Here is a 5,772-nt window from a genome sequence, read left to right as displayed (position 1 = left end):
CCAGGCACTCTATAAATGTCAGGTGGAGGTTGGGAGGCAGTAAACAGTTTATTATAAAAGAAGAAAGGGGCATCTGATTCCTGCCAGTTGTTTGGATTACAAAATATTGCCAAGTCCAAGTAACCTTGGGAATAGTGGGACTTGTGCAAGTTGAGTATTTGTGTAGATATAGTAAATGCTAGTGTAGGCTGGAGAGTGTATTTATGGTGATTGCAAACCCAGGAGCTCTTTAAACACATGCACTCTCTTCCTGCTCTCTTGAGTTGGCTATGTTATCTGTGGATGGAATTTGTTCTAAGCCAACCTAGAGGCACATAGAAGATATGATTCCTGCAATAAAGGATTTTCTGTGCTTAAATATCCCTCAAAAGTAAGAGAAGCATTTTTTTAAGATAGTGGAGAACTTGGGGCTCACATGCAGTTGTAAGCTGTGACAGTCCACCACCAGCCACAGTCCTAAGGTGAATGCTGTCTTTTTTAAAGAAAACCAAGACTTTCTATGAGAAGGAAGTAGTATGTTCTAGGATTGATCAAAATCAGTCAGCCTCCAGACTTACACATCTAAAGAAATTTTCATCTAAAATTGTTTGAAGTCAGAATATTTAAACAAGTCTACATTAACTGTGTGATCTTGAACCAGTTAAAGAACTTCCATTTTTATCAGATTATTTATCTAGAAGTGGGGGATATCTAGAAAGTGCCAGATCTAAAAGAGAGACTGCATACAATGTGCTCTGGGAAGCGGCTGGTGGCTAGTAAGGGCTGCTTTTTTTGTATGAATCTATGCACTGACACATCCAGAAATATAACAAAAAAAATGTTTGGAAGACAGGAAAGGGAAAATCAGTAAAAGCGCATCTCCTCACAGCTCATCCAAAAGGCCATTAAGATCTTTTTCCTTATGTAACCTGGTCAATCTTGCAGACAAATCAGCACTGCGGACAGCTCCACGCTCAGGAAACAGGGCAGGGAGCTACTTAGGCTTTTCATAAGCAAGGGAACAAAGAGGGGAGCCCTGGAGGGTCTATTCCTGACAACTGTTCAATCCTAACTATGTCTCAGAGAGCCCTTGGTGTTGCCTGGCATGGTCCTCTATCCTTCAAAGAAATCTGTGTATCATCTCTCACCTTTAACTTGAATTTTTAAGGACAGTGTTTAAAAAAAAAAAAAAAAAATTAACGACTAAATCACCTGAACCAATGTGAACCCCGGTGCCAGAATCGTGCCAGCCATGAAATTGATGTGGTTGTTCTAGTGCATGTGGAATAAATATCATCTCAGTGGTCCACTAAGAGAGCACAATAAAAATTCAATACTCAGGGGGCCCCAAAGAAAGCGCAGGGTGGGAAACTCTGCTAGACTCAGAATAAGGGATTTGTTCAACTTCAAGTCAATGGACAATTAATGAGATAACAGTTTTCCAGAAAGAGAAGAGTGAGTTTGACCTGTTGTCACGTGTAATCCAGGGCTAGAAAGTCTCTCCTTTCCTTACAGACAGATTTAGGTCTAACATCTTCCACCAATGGTGAACAAACCAAGTCTAACCCACACATAGCTGTTGACAAAGCTGTGATACTTATGTGGCTTATATTATGCCCTACAGTTGCTTTCTAGCCTATGGTAAGTAATATCTGGCTTTGATTAATGACGAGGCAAACTTTTCGGATGAAATTGCTAATTTAATTTTTTGCTCGATCCTTCAAATGTAAATGATAGTGTAGGTGGGACAAATGTATAATATGACTCATGGAAATAAAAAAACACCTGGGGTCAGAAAGGTGGTGACTCAGTAGATAAAGGCACTTGCCATATTCGTATAGTCATTCTTGATTCTTATAATGGGAGAGGAGAACCAACTCCCCAAAGTGGTCCTCGGACCTCCATGTGGGTGCTGTGGTACTGACACCCACACATAAACACACACATAATGATAATGGTAATAGTAGTAGTAGTAGTAGTAGTAGTAGTAATAATAATAATAATAATAATAATAATAATAATAATAATAATAATAATAATAAATTTTTAAATAAATAAAAATAAGACCTGGCACTTAGTGCTGTATCACACACGATAGACAAACCACCATAAAGACCTGAGCCATGACTTACTTCCTTGTGGTCCCTCTGAACAATCTCCCACCCTCTGCCTGTGTCTCTATCTCATGTAACCAGAGGATGGCGATACTAGCATTAAGGGACGCCATTGAAGCACAGCTACAGAGACGCAGGGGACACCTGGCTCTAACAGCCAGCTGAGTTCCCAAGTCCCTAGCACAGGCCCCTGAACAGATGCTGATGCTCACACATTGCAGTTTTGCCTTGGGCTGGATTCAACTCAGTGACCTAGACAAGACAGACTGTGCATGCCCCAGTTCCAAGTGTCTGAGCTGTGTATCCTGTCCTTCCGTTTGCAACGCTCATATCAAAGCCAATCCCAAAAGGCCCACGAGTTTTCCTATAATCTATTTGTTTCTGAGGTTTTCATAAGCAGTGTGGCCTTTAGGAAACTACAGTTAGCATTTAGAATGTAATATCCACTGGTCTCAGTCTAAATGTATGCATATGCATATGTTCTTTAGATACAGACAACAGCCATAGAGCATATTTCAGAGAAATTAATATTCAAAGGACTGAGACACAAAATTCAAAAAAAATTTTTAACACAACACAGATGATGTTAAATGGTAGTTTACTTATTAATTAGATAAGCATAGAACTACCACACTTACTTAACGGATTACCATGAAGCAGAAGTTGCAAACTGTAAGTTAGCTCAGAATAATAAATGGAGGAGAGAGATGTAGGGAGGCAAGGAAAGAGTTTATTAAAATCAGTTGCCCACAACTTAAAGTTGGGAGCCTTAGTGTGCAAGTGTCCTCTGTTGCTTTCTTTTTGAGAAAGTATGCTCCTTGCCAATGCTGTGGTTCAGGATTACTGGCCCAGGATTACTTTGGGAAGTGAGTATCCCTATTAGGTAAACCTCAGATGTTACAGCCAACCACACTCCCTCTCGCTCACACTGTAGCATACCCAACCCTCTTGCCTCATTTTTATTACCTACCTATGATGGTTAGGTTTTTGTCAATGCAGTGCAGGCTGGAGTAACCTTGAAAGAGGGAGACTCAACTAAGAAAAGTGCCTCAGTCAGACTGGTCTGTTGGCAGGTTTGTAGGGCATTTTCTTGATTAATGATTCATATAGGATAGCTGACACTGCCCAGGTCCTGGTCCTGGGTTATATAAGAAAACAGACTGAGAAACGCATCAAGCAGCATTTCTCCATTGTTTCCACATCAGTTTCTGCCTGGAGTTCCTTCCCCCTCACAATAATGGATTGCAAGCTGTAAGCTGAAACAAACCCTCTCCTCCCTGCGTTGCTTTGGCCAGTGTCTTATCACAGCCAACTAAGACATTGTGTGAGACCAGAGGACAGTAATAAGTCATTGTCACTTCCTGTCATAGAATTGGCCATTTATATCCAAAAGTATTCAAGGAGACTAAGTTCACATATAGACTATAGGCATGCACCATGTCCTCTTTGTTTTTTATTGTGTTCTAAGCATCTGCTAGGTGTTCAATGTATTTCTCAGATGGACAGATGGATGGATGGATGGATGGATGGATGGATGGATGGATGGGTGGGTGGGTGGGTGGGTGGGTGGATGGATGGATGGATGGATGGATGGGTGGGTGGGTGGGTGGGTGGGTGTGTGGGTGGATAAATGGGTAGACAGATGGATGGGTTAATGGACAAGTGGGTGAGTGGATGGATAGGTGGGTGGGTGGGTGGATAAATAGGTGGGTGGATATATGGATGGAAAGAAGGAATAGATTAATGAAAACATATTTGACCCTCCCCTGGAGAGAAGAAGAAACATGCAGAGTACATCAAAGTCATCAGAGAGTATGGTCTCATGGGTAAGCTTCAGAGAAGCATTGGCCACATCCAGTGAGTGTCTTGTTTGTCAGCCTTTCCTATAGACATGTCAGTATCTTACTAACTAGAAAGCACATTTTCTGTAAAGAGAAGAAAATCAAACAAAGAAAAGATAAGAGGGACCTCGCATGGGATTTTAAGAAGGGCACCTTGACAAGCACTAATGGGTGCTGGCGTCCGAAGAGTCCAGATTTGAATCATAGATCTGCCATTCACCAGCTTCTGGTCTCAGCTGGAAAGCCTTCACTCTCTCCAGACCTCCCTTTCCTAACATTCAAAATGTGATTAATATTTATATTTCAGAACTTCTTGTGACATCTACCCCTGAACTATGATTATATTTAAGAGGCATTTAGGGAGACTGCTCATCTAAAGCACTTAGCGGAGTAGGGGGAAGCAATGACATCTTCCCTCCATTCACTGTCAAGAGATATCAACTGCCAGAAATGATGGGCTTCATTGTGGCCCTGTCATGCGTAGACACAATGCACTGTGATATGTCCACCTCTATTCACTTTCTTCTCTTCTCTCACTCCCGAGTGGATCCCCTTCATCTTTCCTCCCTTCCACCCTCATAACTTTTTTCTATAGGTATATAAATATTTATTAACAGCAAAGGCCCAGAGACTCCTTTCTTTTTGGATACACCCACAGTACAGTCCCTGCAGCCGGTGGTCTTGCTGTGCTGACTGTGGACACAAAGGCCCCAGAAATGGCGCAGCCCCCTATGGGCTCGAATTTTCTTCAGGTTCTCCAGGACCTCACACTGCTTGTTGTCTAGACCGCTGGCCAGAATCTGGCTGTATTTCCATCCTTCCCATCCTTCTGTCTGTCCAGAAACCAGCCTTGGATCTTGTACTGTCATGGGTTCTGCATCATGGCGACCACACACTCCACCTCATCCTCCGTGCATCCTCCAGCCCTCTTGGTGAGGTCAATGTCTGCTTTCCTCAACACCACATGGGTATATCTCTGCCCCACACCCTTAATGGCAGTGGTGTCAAAGGCTATTTTCCGCTGCCCACCAGTGTTGGTGTTGAGTACTCGCAAGTTGTGCTGGAACTTTTCAGGGATCACTGGAGACATGTAGGTGGCACAAATGGTGGTGTGTAGGCCTCCTGTGGAGAAGCTCTCATGACTTCTTAGATTCTACATATGGAAGAAAACCTCTGACACTGTATTATTTATGTGTTTTCAGCCAAAATGATGGGCTCTACTTCCATCCACTTTCTAGAAACCCACGTGGTTTTGTTCTTCTTTATAGCTAAGGCATATATATTTACACATATATATGTTACATTCATATGCATGCTAATTCAACTTCACTATTGAGTATGGTACTGCAATAAACACAGTGTGCAGGCATCTAAAAGAGAAATATCTTAATAATAAATATTGCCATTATTATCCCCCTTTTTCAGTAAGCTATTAATGTTTTTACTTCTCCATGGATTATCCCCATAAATATAAGTGCACTGTAATTAACTCCATTATTAAAAATATTAGTTAGAGGCTAGAGATGGCAACCCACACCTTCAATCCCAGCATTAAGTAGGCAGAGGTAGGCTGGTCTCTGTAAGTTTAAGGCCTGCTTGGTCAATATAGTGAGTCCTTGTCAAGAAAGGAAGGAAGGAAGGAAGGAAGGGAGGGAGGGAGGGAGGGAGGGAGGGAGGGAGGGAGAGAGAGAGAGAGAGAGAGAGAGAGAGAGAGAGAGAGAGAGAAAGAAAGAAAGAAAGAAAGAAAGAAAGAAAGAAAGAAAGAAAGAGGGAGGGAGGGAGGAAGGGAGGGAGGGAGAAAGGGAGGGAGGGAGGGAGAAACTTTCTTTTGATCATGT

General features: G+C 42.3%; 1 pseudogene across 1 annotated transcript; it reads right to left on the bottom strand.

Annotated features, from left to right (window-relative positions):
* Window positions 1–4,488: 4,488 nt before the first annotated feature.
* Window positions 4,489–5,024, bottom strand: LOC308436277 (small ribosomal subunit protein uS13-like; annotated as a pseudogene). The gene has a single exon. The product of its transcript is annotated as a small ribosomal subunit protein uS13-like (transcript).
* Window positions 5,025–5,772: the final 748 nt, after the last annotated feature.

Source organism: Micromys minutus (genome assembly GCF_963924665.1).
Source record: "Micromys minutus genome assembly, chromosome: 24".
Taxonomy (NCBI): domain Eukaryota; kingdom Metazoa; phylum Chordata; class Mammalia; order Rodentia; family Muridae; genus Micromys; species Micromys minutus.
This window is presented reverse-complemented; position numbering and strand designations above follow the sequence as displayed.